Source organism: Staurois parvus, unplaced genomic scaffold (assembly GCF_062004578.1).
Source record: "Staurois parvus isolate SC_StPar_1 unplaced genomic scaffold, SC_StPar_1.0 ptg000082l, whole genome shotgun sequence".
Classification (NCBI taxonomy): Eukaryota; Metazoa; Chordata; class Amphibia; order Anura; family Ranidae; genus Staurois; species Staurois parvus.
The window spans coordinates 4,411,669-4,431,383 of record NW_028317878.1 but is presented as its reverse complement, the minus strand read 5'-3'; positions in this window follow the sequence as shown (position 1 = coordinate 4,431,383).

Genomic DNA, 19,715 nt, shown 5'->3' with positions numbered 1-19,715 from the left:
TGGACGATGTGAATAATAATGGATTTAAATTGGGAGACACTTTTAGGGTTTTTATTTTAATGAAGGATTTGTCTAAAAAAATGACATCTTTATTTGTAATTATTTTTTCTCTGTGAAAGAGTACACCTTACTTATTCTGAGGGCTGGGGATGTCCAGATTTAGATAATCCTCCTGCCGACAGATGCCCACAATGACCAGGCCAGGTTCATGGGGAAGAGGCCACTGTCCACATCAACATGGGGACAAGGTACTGAGCCAAAGGGGTCCTAAAGGAGCTCACGGGAATTTGCTGGGGACCCCACACTTTTTTTAAAATTTTGTGTTGGGTCCCCCTTGACATCCATACCAGACCCTCATGCCGTTTTCTTTCATTTGGGGGGGGGGGGTTCCCATTAACATCTATATGAGAATCACATCTAAGATGCAGGCCTGCAGGTTTGTTTACAAACAGAAAAAAGCTGTCAGAAGCTGTCATTTACAAACAATTTAAATAGCATTTTTAAATCTCACTTTTTCTGTAGTACAATATATACATTGTATACATGCACAATTTCATAGGAATGTTAAAAAAATCCTCATGCATGTTATTTACAGAAATTGTGAATTTTTAATTTCTTACTTTAAGCTTTAATAAAATTGCTGTTTCTCACCAAACTGAATTTTTTAAATGATTTGTACAAGCCCCCCAGGGCAGTGCCTAGCCCACCCCCCGTGTGATTTGTTTGATAATCCCTTGCCTATTATCTTAGAAAATGGCTACTACTGTTTTTTCAGTTTCAGCTCCTGTTGTCCTTTTGAATTCAGTAGGATTCCAACTGGGCATCCAAACTTCAGTAAAGTTTGCCAAACCCTCCACATACTGAACTTGGGAACATTTGCCCCATCACTAATCATAAAGCTGAGTCTTTATTTTGTGGTAGAGAGCACTCCTATATGTATGAAAAATCTCAGCCCCCTGAGACAGGAAACAAAAAGTTTCAAAAGTACAGAGTATAAAATTATTTTACCAATTGTTTGTAGGAACCTCATTTGCAACACACTGAATTCAATAAGTTCCTAACAATGTGATTGCCAGCAAATAGCAAGAGATTAAGTTTAAACCTGAAATGACACATATTTGGAATGTAACTAATATAGGGGCAGAATTGGTGTAATGTTAGGTTTTGGGTCAACTTATAATAGTGGAGCAATAACAATGCCAAACTATTTAAAGCTATCCACAATTCTGATTTGGGAAGTATACATGAGGAAATCTTGAGTGATGGGATCAAGGGATATTAGTACTGATTTATCCCAGTTTACTTTAAACACAGATAATAGTCTAAATAGGGTTATAAGGGCCATCAGAGAAGAGAGGAACTGGGTAGTATGCCCCAAGAATAGCAGAGGGTCATCAGTAACAGCACAGTTCCACCCTCCCAAGAACCTCTACAAAACTGTAATAACACTTGATTTCCTAACTGCAGGGGTTGCAAGTGCAAAAAGAAGTGTTGACAGTGGGTAACCCAGCCCGTTGCACTGCTGTAATCTAAAAAACCCTGACAATGTATCAATAAGCACATGGAAACCCTAACTAAATTACGTTTAGTTTGCTAAGGTACACAATTATATATTTTTAAAATACAGTACTTTAGTTTAGTTACTTTATCATCTCTGTGTCTCAGTGCTGCAGATCTCCTTCAACCCCGATGTTATTGCCATATGTATTCCTACTGAATGACAAGTATTATCTCTTCCTCAATCCACTTATTGTTGTCCACTAATTGATGCTAAAGGATACATTGTTTTATTGGAGGGGGGTTAAAATATAAAAATGTTGTATTTACCTGCTATATGCAGCGATATTGCACAGAGTGGTCCTTACCTCTACTTTGACAGTCCCCCGTTAGCGCTGTCCACTCCTTCTTCCTCCAAGTGCCTCCTTAGTAAGCCAGTTGCTATGGAGGCCTATGGCTCCCCTTGCCCTCAGTGTCTCCCATGAGACCACAAAGTTAGAGAAGTGGTGCTGCAGCTAAGTCAGTGCTGGAGCTGTGACAGCAATCAGATAAGTGTTTAGGAATGGGGTTGGGTAGAGCAGGTAGTGGCGTGTTTTCTACCCTAATTCAGGTAAAGCATTAAGGTAAAAAAGGCTTTGACTTTAGAACCACTTTAACAAAATATTTGTTTGTGATCCCTTTGATATTTCTGATCACCTTTCAGTCTGCGTGATACCAATGAAATAGATTGTAATTGAGAGGAAATATCCACAAATGGTGATGAAGTTCAGCTATGAGCGGTACTCCTTATAATGCTTAACTAGTATAACAGGTGGGTGTTCCTTATTAATAATATTATTATTATTATTATAATACAGGATTTATATAGCGCCAACAGTTTGCTCAGCGCTTTACAATATAAAGGGAGATAATACAGCAATGATACAGTTCAATACAAGATGGTTAGGAGGGCCCTGCTCCTTGGAGCAGATGATGGGGGAGGCTCTGGAGAAGTCCTGGAGATGAGCATGGGAGGAGGAGACAAGGGAGTTAGAGAGAAGGACGGTTTGGGTGATATTTAAAGACAAGGTTGGTGATGTAATTTGGGGCAGAGTTACAAATGACTTTATATGTTATTGGTAATGTTTTGAATTTTATTCATTGGGCAATGGGAAGCCAGTGGAGGGATTGGCAGAGAGAGATGGCAGATATGGAATGGTTAGGAAGGTGGATGAGTCTGGCAGCAGCATTCATGATAGACTGAAGAGGAGATAGCCTGCGATTAGGTAGGCCAATGAGGAGGGAGTTACAATAGTCAAAGAGAGAGTTAACAAGGGAGTGAATAAGTTGCTTAGTGGTTTCCGAGGTTAGGAACCGGCGTATCTTGGAGATGTTGTGGAGGTGAAGTCTACAAGATTTGGACAGTGATTGGATTTGGGGCTAAAAGGACAGATGGGAGTCTAGGATCACACCTAGTACCCTGGCATGAGGGGAGGGACTGATTGTTGTATTATTGATCTTGATGGAGAAGTCAGGGGAGGGGGCATGGGCTGGAGGGAATAGTATGAGCCCCGTTTTGAAAAGAATTAGTTTGAGGAAGTGGAGTGACATCCATGCCGATATGTCACTTAGTAGGTTAGTAATGCGCAAGGAGACTGAAGGGGCGAGGAGTAGAAATATAGATTTGTGCGTCATCAGCATAGAGATGGTAATTGAAGCCACGGGAGTTTATCAAGTGACCAAGGGAGGAGGTGTAGATGGAGAAGAGAAGGGGTCCAAGGACAGAACCTTGAGGGAGCCCTACAGAAAGAGGAAGTGGAGAGGAGGAGACAGAGTTATAGCTAACATTGAAGGAGCGCTGCGATAGGTAGGAGGAGAACCAGGAGAGAGCACAGTTTCGGAGGCCAAGAGAGTGGAGTTTTTTGAGGAGGAGGGGATGGTCAACAGTATCAAAAGCTGCAGAGAGGTCAAGTAGTAAGAGTATGGAGTAGTGGCCATTAGTTTTATCAGTTAGTAAATCATTAGTGAGTTTTAGTAGGGCAGTTTGAGTAGAGTGTAGTGAGCAAAAGCCAGACCTTAAAAGGTCAAGAAGGTTGTTGTCAGTGAGGCAGGAGCACAGGTGATTGTAGACTAAGCGTTCTAAGAGTTTAGAAGTAAACGGGAACAGGGAGATGGGTCTTAAGTTGTTCAGGTTGGTGGGGTCCAGCGAGGGCTTTTTAAGTATGGGTGTCAAGGCTCCAGGGTATGACCAGAGGTATGTGACTGACGCAGGGAAACGCAGACTTCAGATATGTTATAAACAATATAATTTATTAAAGACTAACAATACAAACATAAACGCAGTGCACCAAACCCCAAGCTAACACAAATACATACAAGGTGAAACAAACCCAAACCTAAACTGATACAGGTACATACACATATAGAGCACAACGTGATCAGGCAGGCCGGGTCGATAACTATCGGGCAGGTAGGTACAGGAGGAGCAGGCGGAGAGAATGGTCAGGGTCACAAGCCAGGGATCAGAACAGGAGAAGTCAGCAGAGGTCAGGATCAAGCAGGGTCAGCAACAAGATAGGAACAGGAACGCAGGTTTACAAGATACAGGGCCCAGGAAAAACACACACACCAAGGCAAAGACTGCAGGTCTGGCCATCACTTAAATACACCTGCATAAGCAGTTTCAGGTGTTTGGCTGGCTGCAGGGTTGAGTCTCTGATTGCTGGGAGCACCCGCTGGCCAGCCCTGGTACTGCAGCCTACAAGGCAGGTGAGTCCCACCATTACTGGCAAGTCCATTCCTGACAGTACCCCCCCTCAAGGAGCGGCCTCAGGATGCTCCAAACAGTCCTAGCTGGGCTAAATGTTTCACCGCCCGGGTCTGGTAACTGGCGGGATATCAAAGACTGGCACATCGGGCTGGACTCCGGGCAGAGGCACATCGGGCTGGACTCCGGGCAGAGGCACATCGGGCTGGACTCCGGGCAGAGGCACATCGGGCTGGACTCCGGGCAGAGGCACATCGGATCACCAGGCAAAGCAGCAGGCACCGGGCCACCAGGCGGAGCAACAGGCACCGGGCCACCAGGCGGAGCAGCAGGCACCGGGCCACCAGGTGGAGCGGCAGGCACCAGGCCACCAGGCGCAGCTACAGGCATCGGGCCCCCAGGCGGGGCGATAGACATCGGGCCCCCAGGCGGGGCGACAGGCATCAGGCCCCCAGGCGGGGCGGCGGGCGCCGGACCCCCAGGCGGAGCGGCAGGTCTTGGGCCCCCAGGCGGGGCGGCGGGCGCCGGACCCCCAGGCGGAGCGACAGGTCTCGGGCCCCCAGGCGAAGCGGCGAGCGCCGGACCCCCAGACGGAGCGACAGGTCTCGGGCCCCCAGGCGGAGCGGCGGGCGCCGGACCCCCAGGCGGAGCGACACGTCTCGGGCCCCCAGGCGGAGCGGCGGGGCCGGACCCCCAGACGGAGCGACAGGTCTCGGGCCCCCAGGCGGAGCGGCGGGCGCCGGACCCCCAGGATGAGCGACAGGTCTCGGGCCCCCAGGCGGAGCGGCGGGCGCCGGACCCCCAGGCGGAGCATCGGGTCTCGGGCCCCCAGGCGGAGCGGCGGGCGCCAGACCCCCAGGCAGAGCGACGGGTCTCGGGCCCCCAGGCGGAGCGGCGGGCGCCGGACCCCCAGGCGGAGCGACGGGTCTCGGGCCCCCAGGCGGAGCGACAGGCACCGAGTCACAAGGCACGACAGTGGGCTCCGAGTCAACTGGCATGACCGCTTGCACTGGGTCAGACATTGGATCGTCTGGCTGGACAGCGGGCATCGGGTCACCAGGCATCAGGTCATTTGGCTCAACAGCGGGCACCGCGTCATCTGGCAAGGCAGTGGGCACCAAGTCACCAGGCACGACAGTGGGCTCTGAGTCAATTGGCACGACAGCGGGCACCGGGTCATCAGGTACCGGATCGTCTGGCCTGACAGCAGGCACCGGGTCATCTGGCGCTGGATCGTCTGGCTCGACAGCGGGCATCGGATCACCAGGCATGACCGCGGGCACTGGGTCATCAGGTATTGGATTGTCTGGCTCGACAGCGGGCATCGGGTCACCAGGTATGACAGCCGGCACTGGGTCACCAGGCATCAGGTCATTTGGCTCGCCAGCGGGCACCGCGTCATCTGGCAAGGCAGTGGGCACCGAGTCACCAGGCACGACAGTGGGCTCTGAGTCAATTGGCACGACAGCGGGCACCGGGTCATCAGGTACCGGATCGTCTGGCTCGACAGCAGGCACCAGGTCATCTGGTGCTGGATCGTCTGGCTCGACAGCGGGCATCGGGTCACCAGGCATGACAGCAGGCACTGGGTCATCAGGTACCGGATCGTCTGGATCGACAGCGGGCACCGGGTCATCTGGTGCTGGATCGTCTGGCTTGACAGCGGGCATCGGGTCACCAGGCATGATAGCGGGCGCTGGGTCATCAGGCATGGGATCGTCTGGCTCGACAGCGGGCATCTGGTCACCAGGTATGACAGCGGGCACCGGGTCATCAGGCATGATAGGATCATCAGGCTGGATCAGTTCATCAGGCTGGGTACAGACATCAGGCTGGGTACAGACATCAGTGCGGGTGCCGAGGCACCAGGCTGAACCACGGAAGGCAGGTTCTCAGACGGCAGGCTCACCGGTTTGGATACTGGCAGGATGGTACTGGTTGGAAAGAATTTTCGCTTTTTTCTGGTTTTAACTACTGGAGCACTGCAAGTAAACGCAGGTCTGCAAACGAATGGAGCAGCTGGAGACAGAGAAGAGCTGGAGGATGGAACAGGGGAGGGAACAGTTGCTACAGAGGGCTTCTTTACAGGGTTAAAGGCAGGATAGGTGCAGCGAGTGGAAACAGGGTACTGACATGCGGTAGATAGCAGGGTATACTGGGCTGTAACTGGAGGTGCTGTTGGGAATGCAGGAATAGAGCTTTGAGGAAATAGATTAGAAGCAGGACTGGGTTTTTGTAAGCTGACTGAGGCTGGGTGCAACAAATCTGTCCATGTCTGCAGTATGGGTTGAACAAAGCTGAGCTTACACAAAGCCTGTCTGACCAAAGACTGCACTGCGTTTATACAATCCCTTAATACCTGTGGTGAACATGCAGCATAATGCTCCAAGAAGCAATCCACATCATCCTCTAATAACCATACCAGGGACTCTACCTGGTCTGCACTAAATGGCGGAAAAAAGTCATTCCTGCTTTCAGGGGCACCAGATGAAGCCAACTCTACACAAACCTGAATCAAAGGTTGCACCTCAGAGAACTCTGTGCCCTGATCTACTAGAACATGAGCGATCCGTATACATTCTAGCAGTTGATCCCGGGTATACTCCCTCAGAGCCTGATAAGCATATTCTCTGTCATCAAAAACCAGCAGCGACAAATACACAACCTCATCAAGATCCATCTTTCCCAGCAACAAGCCAAGATGGCTTCCCTGTGCAGCCACTTCTGGTCAGGATTGGCCTTGGTGTAATGTCAGGGCTCCAGGGTATGACCAGAGGTATGTGACTGACGCAGGGAAACGCAGACTTCAGATATGTTATAAACAATATAATTTATTAAAGACTAACAATACAAACATAAACGCAGTGCACCAAACCCCAAGCTAACACAAATACATACAAGGTGAAACAAACCCAAACCTAAACTGATACAGATACACAGGTACATACACATATAGAGCACAACGTGATAAGGCAGGCCGGGTCGATAACTATCGGGCAGGTAGGTACAGGAGGAGCAGGCGGAGAGAATGGTCAGGGTCACAAGCCAGGGATCAGAACAGGAGAAGTCAGCAGAGGTCAGGATCAAGCAGGGTCAGCAACAAGATAGGAACAGGAACAGGAACGCAGGTTTACAAGATACAGGGCCCAGGAAAAACACACACACCAAGGCAAAGACTGCAGGTCTGGCCATCACTTAAATACACCTGCATAAGCAGTTTCAGGTGTTTGGCTGGCTGCAGGGTTGAGTCTCTGATTGCTGCGAGCACCCGCTGGCCAGCCCTGGTACTGCAGCCCACAAGGAAGGTGAGTCCCACCTTTACTGGCAAGTCCATTCCTGACAATGGGAGTGCTCTGTGCATGCTTTAGAGGGGTGGGGAAGGCACTATTAGAGAGGGAGAGATTGAAGAGGTAAATGAGGGAGCATAGGACAAAAGAAGAAGGTGACTGTAGTAGTTGAGAGGGTCCGAGATCCAGGGGGCACGTGGTGAGACAGGCTTCTGAGAAAACTTTAGTGACCTCTTCAGTAGTAGCATGGTCAAAAGAGGAAAGTGTTGAGGGAGATTTAGTACAAGGTTTGCTAAGTGGGATAGATGTCTGTGTAGCAGAGATGTCCCTACGAATTGCATCAATCTTGTTTTTTAAATGATTTGCAATCTCGTAAGCAGTGAGTGAGTTACTGGGTGGAGGTGGAGAAAGTAGAGAGTTAAAAGTAGAGAAGAGACGACGAGGACTAGATGACAATAAGGACGAGGACTAGATGGTAATAAGAGTGAGAAAGTAGGCTTGTTTGGCAGCAGGAGGCAGGAATTGTATGTTAAGAAAGCAGATTTATATACAGGGAATGCTTGCTGAGATTTGGTTTTATGCCACAATCGCTCCAGTGCACGACTATGTCACTTAAGATTTCTAGTGTTGTCAGTCTGCCACAGTTGCAATGGTTGGGGCCTGATACTTTGTGTAGTTAGAGGAACAAGTGAGTCTAGTGTGGATGAAAGCGAACTGTTGTAGACAACAGTGGCCAGGTCAGGGCAGAACTGGGGAGAGATTCTGTCATAGAGGCGGTTAGTTGCAGAGTGAAAAAGAGAAGGGTTAAAGTTGTGAAGGTTTCTGTGGGTAATTGTTTGCTGCTTGGAGAGATAAGTGTTTGAAGACAAGAACACTGTGTAGGTGATGAGAGTGTGATCAGAGAGAAGAAAGGGGGTGTTTGTGAGGTTGTAGGGAGTGCAAAGATGGGAGAAAACAAGGTCTAATGTATTCCCATCAGAGTGAGTGAAGGACTGTGTCCATTGTGTTAAGGCAAAAGATGAGGTTAGGTTAAAGAGTTGGGATGTAGCTGGGTTGTTGACATTAATGGGGATGTTAAAATCTCCATGAATGATAGTGGATATTTCAGAGGAAAGAAAGTAGGGTAGCCAAGCAGAGAAGTCATCAAGAAAGCGGGACACCGGTCCAGGAGGCCGATAGATCACTGTAATCCTCAGAGAAATTGGAGAAAACAGCTAAATGCAGTGAGTCTTGAAAGAAGAGAAGGATAGAGAGGGAGGGGTAGGGAGCACTTGAAAGGTGCTCAGTGGGGATAGAAGCAAACCAACTCCACCTCCTTTCCAACCACTGGGTCTGGGTGAGTGGGTCCAGAGGAGGCCTCCATAGGAAAGTGCTGCAGGAGAAGAAGAATCTGATGTTTGAAGCCAGGTTTCTGTAATTGCTAGTAGGTTAAGGGAGCGGGAGACAAAAATGTCATGGACAGATGTGAGCTTATTACAGACAGAGTGGGTATTCCAGAGTGCACATGAAAAAGGGAGGGTGGTTTTTAGGAGCATGGGAATTGAGAATAAATTGGGTGGATTGCGGCTATTGTTTATTCCTGCTGCTCGAGTTATCCTGCTTTAGTTAAATGGCCATGTTTAACTGCTGTTTTGCACTGCAGCAGAAAATGCACTCAGCTAGGACAATGCCCCCATCTGCGACTGTACCTAACCCCCCCCCCCCATCTGTGACCTCCCCATAAACTGGTCTAAATTTATAGGGAGATGATCAAATGAGTAACTCTTCTCCGCCCCAATTACAAACTGATAAGGATTACATGAGTTTGGGAGGAGGTTGGTCAAAACCAGATCAGTCTTGCACACAGGCCAGGGTCATAAAAGATTATTTATTCTCTGATTAAAGAAAGGCAAAGGAGGGGAGAATCAATCACCATGAACAGACAAAAAGATATAGGACTAATTATCCTGAGTTCTGCAGAAAGTCAGTGCATAGCAAGGAGACAGTTTAAGGTGGATACCACAGAACAGCATTTACCCTAAGTTTGCAGAAAGTGAGTGCATAGCAAGGAGTTAGCTTAAGGTGGAGATCACAGAACAGCATTTACCCTAAATTTGCAGAAAGTGAGTGCATAGCAAGGAGTCAGTTTAAGGTGGAGATCACAGAACAGCATTTACTTGTGAAAAAGCATAGAGGACATGATCAGAAGCCTGTGTTCAACTGCTGTTTTGCACTCCAGTAGAAAATGGATGACACCATGGAATACCAAGATGGAAAGACAAGTTCTCAACCAGGGGCGGACTGACAACTCAAGGGGCCTGCGGGCAATAGGGAATCATGGGGCCCCTGTGTCCTTGCCCAAACTCAAAAAAGCCTATGAAAAAGGTACCAGGGGTATCTCATGGGGCCCCCTACTGACCCTGGGCCCTCGGGCTGTGCCCGAGTTTCCAAATGGTCAGTCCGCCCCTGTTCCCAAAACCTTGGCAATATATATTCATGTTAATTTTTTTAAAAAAAACATCATCACATAAATCAAGAATAGCCAATGTTTCCAGACCTCGCAGGTTTACTTCCCCAGGGCATCATAGTCCAAAATGTCTTTTCTTGGCTTATCTGACACTGCTTTCATGTATAAAAGAGTGAAAAGGAATATTTACTGAGTGCTGGTTACTTGGTATTTCCCAGCTTTGTTTATTGTGGGCTATACTAAGGATGAGCAAACCTGTTGGGCTTTTGTTCAAGCAGGTTTGGCCCAACCCTATTGATTTCTAGGGGAGACAAACTAGCTATTTTTCTAGCTTTTGTAAAGGCAAATAGGCAATACATTGTTAAAAAAAAGGGCATGGGTAGCTGGGCACTGCAATGGGTGATGTATACTGATGAAAAAAAAATTAAAAACACAGTCCAGCGGGGAGAGGATAATTTTATGAAACCTAAAAGGCAACATTGCAAATACACACATCCTTTAAATAGCATACTTGGGGATGCCTTAAAGATGCCTTTGCTGCTCCTGGTACAATGGAGTACTTTCAAAGTGACAGAACAAAAAAGGGAAAAAGCAGGCATGCAGCCTGTGTGGCCAAAACGGGGAGGGCAGTGAGTGTGTGCCCCCTCCCCGCCACATGCCTCTTAACATTGGGGGAGTGCCAAGGGGGGCAACAAAGCCCTTATTCTTGAAAAACTTTCAGCTGTAGCAGCCAGAAGTTCAGATGGGCAGGCAAACTGACCAAATGTCGTCATTTACTTTACCCATTCAGTGAACTGAGAACAAGTTGGGTTCAGACTGAACCCTTGGCTGACTCAAACCCAAAGCTCATCTCTATTTGCTAGTAAGAATATGAGCATGGTGCCTACCTTTCTTGAAGTGAATATAATACATAGCTTTTTTTTAATATCTGGTAAATTAGAGAACTCCTCTCAATGTTATTTTAGCTGTGTCTCCATTGGCAATGTTGCCCTCTCTATTTGTCCTGAAAACCATTGTTACTAAGACAGAAGGTGATGAGAACCTTTCAGTTTTATAGATGTCTCCAGAACAAAGGAGTGAGGGTAAATCTTAACATGGGGAACTGTTCTGGTGACAACTGTCAAAGAGGAAAATTCCCATAATCTTGTGGAGATTTCCTCTCACTTCCTATTATGTTCCCAGGAGAGGAAGTGAGGGTAAATCTCACAAACAGGACATGGAAAGCAAAAAATAAACTTACACATGCTTATCACCTGACAAACCTATTATTGGAGAATATAACCCCTTAAGTGAAGTTCCAGTCACTCTGTCAAAAAATAAAAGTCAGCAGCTACAAAAACTGTAGCTGCTGACTTTTAAAAAACACATACTCACCTGTCCCACAGTGTGTCCCCTGCAGCCCATTTTACCGGCCATCTTCTCTCCCTGGGCGCCAGTATTTTCAGTGTGGGCACCCGGCTGTGATAGCTTGCGGCTTCACAGCCGGGTGCCCACTGTGCATGCGCGAGTAGTGCTGCATTTCCTGAATGGTCCTGTAGTCTTCTGGGACCTGTCACGTGTCCTAAAAGACTATGGGGAGGGAGGACACCTTCCACTTCCGAACGCCTAGGCAATTGGAGCGGAAGTGGGAGCTGGTACATGTCAAATCGGGTACCTGCTCCCCCTCGCAAAGGTGCCAATCCTTAATGTGGAGCGGGGGAACCAGTCTTTAAAGCGTAACTTCCCCTTTTGGGTGGATGTCCGCTTTAAAGACTTTTATATGTGAAATTCTTTTTTTCTACCTTGTATCTTAATAAACATTAATGGGACCAAATAAATAAACCAATGGGTGTTTTAACCCTTCCCCATGCTATACAAAATTTAAAAAAAGTTTTGGCTATACATACACTTTAACTGTCTCTTAATGTTTTCTCCCAAACTGCCAGTGGGACTTGATATCTTGTATAATTTGTACTAAACAATATTGGAAGGTTGGAAAGAGGACTAAAGGATAAATTACACTGTAGAATGCTGGGGCAATACAATGAAGCTTTCTGGAAATAGATTTAAAGGTAAAAGAATCGATCAAAAATGCAAGCCCATATCTGCACTCTGCTTTTGGCTTTATAAGACACACTCATCTTATTATAATTTCTAATTACATTTTACAAAACTCAATTGTGAGATAGAAAATTACCATTGTAACAAAATAATCTTACCGAGTACAGCAGTTTTAATACAATCAACAGTACAGGCCATAAATGAAAGAAATCTTGTCATTCTTATTACTTTTCCTTGATCCCTTTCTTTAGAATATTACAGTATAAATTGAAAATTTCATATGATTTAATAAACCCCCAAATATATCACAGTTTAGCACCCACATTATTATAACAAGTAGTGATCTTTACTCGTAAAACTTGCTGCCATCCCTTCCCTATCCTATAAAAAGATGAGGAATCTTGACAACACTGAAAACAGAACCACAAAAATGACATAATTTATTAAATATGTATCTGCCAATTTTATGTAGTGCTATAAGGAGTTGCTCGACATAATAAAAGCCGGAGAGTATGTGAAAAGAATCCCATTGTTGTAATAAGACAGATATTGCTTGCTTCATAATTTACTTGTATCAAAAGTCTGTCACATTTCATTAATATTAAAACAAGTGGTGTGAAACCAAAACGGTTATATTGAAAGATGGAGTCCTCCAGCATGAATGCATTATTGTCAAGACACAGGGGAAGGCCAATAAGATCAGCACTGTATTTGGCCAATTTTTGTTTTCAAATGCATCTCTTTTATAATATCTTACACTTTTTGTATAATATGCATCCTGTTTAATTTTGATCAACCATTTAGAGGTTTTAAAACACAATAATTTTTTGTAAAATAATATTTCATTTAGATGCTGTTGAGTCATCACATTAGATTTGCAGGATTTGAATATGCACAGATATCAAGGAACAACTTAAATTTTGGAGCTGGTATTAGGTGGAGCAAGTTAGAGATGTTGGTCAAAAGTTGGATTGTAGAACTCAACAGGAGGGAGTTCCATATTGCAGATGGTGGTTTGGCCAAGTTAGAAGGCTGGGATGCAGGCAAAATTGAAAAACAGTACAGGTAAGGGCAAATTTAAGATTGGTACTAAGATCATACTTAACATGCAAAAAGTAAGCTTTATGCTAAGTAAACTATATTATGGCACTAGTACCTTATGTAACATTGTAACACAACGGAAATCTCCAACAGTCTGTCATCTGGATGAAATTATTAAAATACAGGATTTATATAGCGCCAACAGTTTGCTTACAATATAACGAGAGACAATACAGCAACAATACAGTTCAATACAAGAGGGATAGGAGGGCCCTGCTCCTTGGAGCTTATAATCTAGAAATGTTAGAGCTCTCTATTTAATGGAACAGGAGAGCACTCTGGAAACATGGAAGTCACTCATAGCACAGCAACAATAAAACTAGGTTTAGGGAAAGGTTGAGATCTTTCAGGTCAGGTTAAGGCAGTGTTTCTCGACTCCAGTCCTCATGGACCCCCAACAGGTCATGTTTTCAGGATTTCCCTCAGATGAAACAGCTGTGGTAATTACTAAGGCAGTGAAACTGATCAAATCACCTGTGCAAAATAATGGAAATCCTGAAAACATGACCTGTTGGGGGTCCATGAGGACTGGAGTTGAGAAACACTGGGTTAAGCACATATGAAGGTCTCTGTGAAGCTCTGTAGCTACTTATACTAGTTGATTACCTCTATTTCAGTAGACAGTACAGTACATAAACAATTACTCGAGCTTAAGCAAAGTGGTTACCATTGGTGAGAAATATTCACTGGGCTAAGGTATCACAAGAATAATCCTGAGTACAAAGTATAATAAACCAAACAATTTTATTACTGCGTATTGATTGGGAACTCTGTGGTGATGGTGTCTCGGAAGGGTGGCGGAAACAAATGGAGACACTCGATGTGCATCAAAGCTTAAGGAGCAGCTGTCATTTCAGCACATGGATCAACTTGACATAGTGAACCTCTGGAAGCGTCTTGGACAATCAGAAGAGCATTAATGTATGTGCCACCCCAACTGGGAAGCAGTGAAGACCCTTAAAGCAACAAGACCATCTTACACTCTATGCACATTAGGTCTAGTTGGACCGGAAGAAATACGGAGCAAATAGGTCATGTAGTGTCAAACCATATTGGCCACATCTTCCCAGTTAATGCTGTCCACACTTACTCTATAACAATAATATGTATTTTTGGACATTTGCCGCCTAATGACGCTGCTCAGTATTTATTTATACAACAGTTTAACATCATATAGGATTAATAGATGTCTCTAGTTACTGCCACACTCCATATATGGACTTATGTAGTTAAAATTAGATAAGAGATAAAATTATTCATTGGATGAACTTCTTCATATAGACTGCCACACTGATCCAATAGGACCCGACCCCCAAGTTTAGCAAGACTCTAGAGGCCAGGATATTTTTTGATTTATTTAAGTGCACTTGATTCCTTTTTGGAATACCAGGTCCTCAGAATTCCTAGACTCACACATGGGGGATACCTTAAATGTGATTATCTACCTCATGATCAGTGGTTCGCTGTGGACTGTAACCCACTTGTGACTCTACATGCGTTCGGGCGATTATTTTTTAATTTTGGTTTGTCTTGTCCTTTTTGCCTATTCATGATCCTTATTTGTTGCAATCATGCGTATAGCTGTTTGGAATCCACGTTGGTGTTTTAATCAATACCCAGTAATAAAATTGTTTGGTTATTATACTTTGTACTCAGGATTATTCTTGTGATACCTTAGCCCAGCAAATATTTGTCACCAATGGTAACCACTTTGCCTATTCTTGGGGCAGTTTGTTTTTTGTCTACATATTTTTTGGTTACTGTGACAATGATTAATTTAAGCGGAAGTGTCCAGGTATATACATATTAACCCTTTTCTACCTCAGATTTAGTCTTTTTGAATTACTTGCGCTTAGCCTGTTGAAAATGAGGCTCCAAAATGGAACCAATATATGGTCAGCAGAGTTCCCAGCAATAGTAAGGCTCTATACACCACCACAATGGATTTGAAATGAAATGAACAAGATGTGCTTTAACTGCAGACTGTCAGCTTTAATATGAGGGTATTTACATCCAAATCAGGTGAACAGTGTAGGAATTACAACAGTTTGCATATGTGCCTCCCACTTGTTAAGGGACCAAAAGTAATGGGACAATTGGCTTCTCAGCTGTTTCATGGCCAGGTGTGTGTTATTCCCTCATTATCCCAATTACAATGAGCAGATAAAAGGTCCAGAGTTCATTTCAAGTGTGCTATTTGCATTTGGAATCTGTTGCTGTGAACTCTCAAGATGAGATCCAAAGAGCTGTCACTATCAGTGAAGCAAGCCATCATTAGGCTGAAAAAACAAAACAAACCCATCAGAGAGATAGCAAAAACATTAGGCATGGCCAAAACAATTGTTTGTAACATTCTTAAAAAGAAGGAACGCACCAGTGAGCTCAGCAACACCAAAAGACCCGGAAGACCACGGAAAACAACTGTGGTGGATGACCGAATAATTCTTTCCCTGGTGAAGAAAACGCCCTTCACAACAGTTCACCAGATCAAGAACACTCTCCAGGAGGTAGGTGTATGTGTCTCAAAGTCAACAATAAAGAGAAGACTTCACCAGAGTGAATACAGAGGGTTCACCACAAGATGTAAACCATTGGTGGGCCTCAAAAACAGGAAGGCCAGATTAGAGTTTGCCAGATGACATCTAAAAAAGCCTTCACAGTTCTGGAACAACATCCTATGGACAGATGAGACCAAGATCAACTTGTACCAGAGTGATTTGAAGAGAAGAGTATGGAGAAGGAAAGGAACTGCTCATGATCCTAAGCAAACCACCTGATCAGTGAAGCATGGTGGTGGTAGTGTCATGGCATGGGCATGTAAGGCTGCCAATGGAACTGGTTCTCTTGTATTTATTGATGATGTGACTGCTGACAAAAGCAGCAGGATGAATTCTGAAGTGTTTCGGGCAATATTATCTGTTCATATTCAGCCAAATGCTTCAGAACTCATTGGACGCCACTTCACAGTGCAGATGGACAATGACCCAAAGCATACTGAAAAAGCAACCAAAGAGTTTTTTAAGGGAAAGAAGTGGAATGTTATGCAATGGCCAAGTCAATCACCTGACCTGAATCCGATTGAAGCATGCATTTCACTTGCCCCAAGAACAAGCAGGAACTGAAGACAGTGGCAGTAGAGGCCAGGCAGAGCATCACCAGGGATGAAACCCAGCATCTGGTGATGTCTATGCATTCCAGACTTCAGGCTGTAATTGATTGTAAAGGATTTGAAACCAAGTATTAAAAATTGAAAAAAAAAAAAAAAAAAAATAAGTAAAGTGCAGCGCTAAAATGACAATTGGAAAAAGTTCAATCTCCAAAGTTCGATAAAGAAGCGATCTAGACACACACATAAATGTTCATAGGATCAAGCAAAATAAGTGAACACAGCTGAAATCGGATCCGGGAAATGGCAAGAATGCACACTCACCAACCGCACATAGGGAATGCTCGAGCATCCCCTCTGAAGATGTGCCTTAGCACGAAAGGCCTCAGGAGGAACTGACAGCCTGTGACGCCTCTCTATCACCCAGACCACGTGGAGGTCTGGGTGTTTGCTTTTAAAGGGTCAGTAATTTACTTTTTTTAATCAATCCTATTTCTGTGTTTTCTGGCTTTTTGCCAGTAATATTGCTGACCTGGGTTGTTAACCCTTTCTTCACCAATAAATTTGGATATACTACACTATGGGTACTTCTCCATTTTTTACCCCCCATTGAGGGGTCGGCAGACACAGCTACACATCACCCAGAGGAGGGATACCTGTACCTGGAAGGGACGTGTGCCGTGAGTGATCCATTTTAAACTGAGGAGACCATATTAGCCCAGCAGACCGTTTGAGGACATCTCTCCCTGTGGGGTATCGGTACTCGTTTGATGGGATATAAAACAAAACGCGCATTCCCTATGTGCGGTTGGTGAGTGTGCATTCTTGCCATTTCCCGGATCCGATTTCAGCTGTGTTCACTTATTTTGCTTGATCCTATGAACATTTATGTGTGTGTCTAGATCGCTTCTTTATCGAACTTTGGAGATTGAACTTTTTCCAATTGTCATTTTAGCGCTGCACTTTACTTATTTTATTTATACCAAAGGTGGTTGTGATCATCTTTAGTGCTATTAGCTGCTTACTTGTCTTTTATCAGTAGCGCTCACTTTTTTCTGTTTATTAAAAATTGAAAGTTTGATTTATGATTATTATTCTGTCCCATTACTTTTGGTCCCTTAACAAGTGGGAGGCACATATGCAAACTGTTGTAATTCCTACACCGTTCACCTGATTTGGATGTAAATACCCTCAAATTAAAGCTGACAGTCTGCAGTTAAAGCACATCATGTTCGTTTAATTTCAAATCCATTGTGGTGGTGTATAGAGCCAAAAATGTTAGAATTGTGTCGATGTCCCATTATTTATGGACCTGACTGTATATATATATATATATATATATATATATATATATATATATAAATTAGGAAACACTTTGAAAACACATCAGATCTCAATGGCGAAAAAAAATTTCATACTGGATATCTATACTTATATGGACTGGGTAATGTGTTAGGAACGTAAGGATCCCCTATCGTTTGATGGCAATGAAAATTACCAACCTACAGAGAACTGAATACAAAGACACCCCAAAAATCAACGTGAAAAAATGATGCAGCAGGTTAGTCCATTTTGCTGAAATTTCATTGCAGCAACTCAAAATGGTACTCAGGAGTTTGTATGGCCCCCACATACTTGTATGCATGCCAACATCGGAGCTTGCTCCTAATGAGACGACGGATGGTATCCTGGGGTATTTCCTCCCAGATCTGGACCAGGGAATCACTGAGCTCCTGGACAGTTGGAGGTGCAACCTGGCGGCATCGGATGGACAGAATCATGATATCCCAGAGGTGTTCTATTGGATTTAGGTCAGGCGAGTGTGGCAGCCATTCAATGGTATCAGTTCCTTCATCCTTCAGGAACTGCCTGCATACTCTCTGCACATTGAGGCTGGGCATTGTCGTGCACCAGGAGGAACCCTTGACCCACTGCACCAGTGTAGGGTCTGATAATGGGTCCATGGATTTCATCCCTATACCTAATGGCAGTCAGGGTGCTATTGTCTAGCCTGTAGAGGTCTGTGCAACCCCCCATGAATATGCTTCCCCAGACCATCACTGACCCACCACCAAAACGATCATGGTGAACAATGTTATAGGCAGCATAATGTTCTCCGCGGCTTCACCAGACCCTTTCACATCTGCCTCATTTGCACAGGGTGAACCTGATCTCATTTGTAAAAAGCACAGGGTGCTAGTGATGGACTTGCCGATTCTGGTGTTCAATGTCAAATGCCAATTGAGCTCTATGGTGCCAGGCAGTGAGCATGGCGCCCAGTAGAGGATGTCAAGCCCTCAAGCCACCCTCATGAAATTTGTTCTGATTGTTTGGCCAGACACATTCACACCAGTGGCCTGCTGGAGGTCCTTTTGTAGGGCTCTGGCAGTGCTCATCCTGTTCCTCCTTGCACAAAGGAGCAGATACCACCTGTCCTGCTGATGGGTTAAGGACTTTCTATGGCCCTGTCCAGCTCTCCTAGAGTAACTGCCTGTCTCCTGGAATCTCCTCCATGCTCTTGAGACTGTGCTGGGAGACACAGCAAACCTTCTAGCAATGGCACGTATTGATGTGCCATCCTGGAGGAGTTGGACTGCCTGTGCAACCTCTGTAGGGTCCAGGTATCGTTTCATGCTACCAGTAGTGACGCTCACCCTAGTCAAATGCAAAACTAGTGAAAAACAGTCAAAAAGGATGAGTAGGAAAGAAAATGTCAGTGGCCTCTTTCTGTAAAACCATTCCTGTTTTGGGGGTTGTCTCATTGTTGCCAATCTAGTGCACCTATTGTTAATTAAATTAACACCAAAGCAGGTGAAAATGATTAACAGCTTTCTCTGCTACTTAACTGCCCAGATCAATATCCCATGATGATGCTAAAAAGTGTTCCTTTATTTTTTTTTTTTAGTAATGTCTGTGTGTGTTGACATATGGACATATGTTAAAGCCCTACTATTATTGAGCTAGGAATTATTACTATTAGCAATCTGTATCATGCAAAATTATCACTCCACTCTTTATTGGGATGCTTGATATGAGAATATACCAATACAACCATAATTATAAAATATTACAGTATATTACAGATATACTGTATTACAGATAGAAACACTGTATGAAGTCAGGTGTTGTTTTAAGAGTGGTTTTAGAATAGGATTATGATATGTATCTATTTTAAATACAAATAACGCTTAGTTTAATCCTTGTTGATAATGACTGTATCTTTTATTAACAAAGTCATATGTTTTATTGCAGCAAGATACCAATGATATTTATACAATTCATATTTTTTCATGATCCATATTGCTGTGTGGGATACAATACAATTTTCCAGTGTTACTACTGGTTCTATCCAGGCCTGAAATGGCATTATGACGACCATAGTATGTACTACCCAGAAGCATGCTGAGTTACTGAACCAGATGGCCTGTAGAGAACCAGATAAAACTTGAAGAAAAGTTAACTGAACAACTTAAAGTGGAACTTTAGACTAGC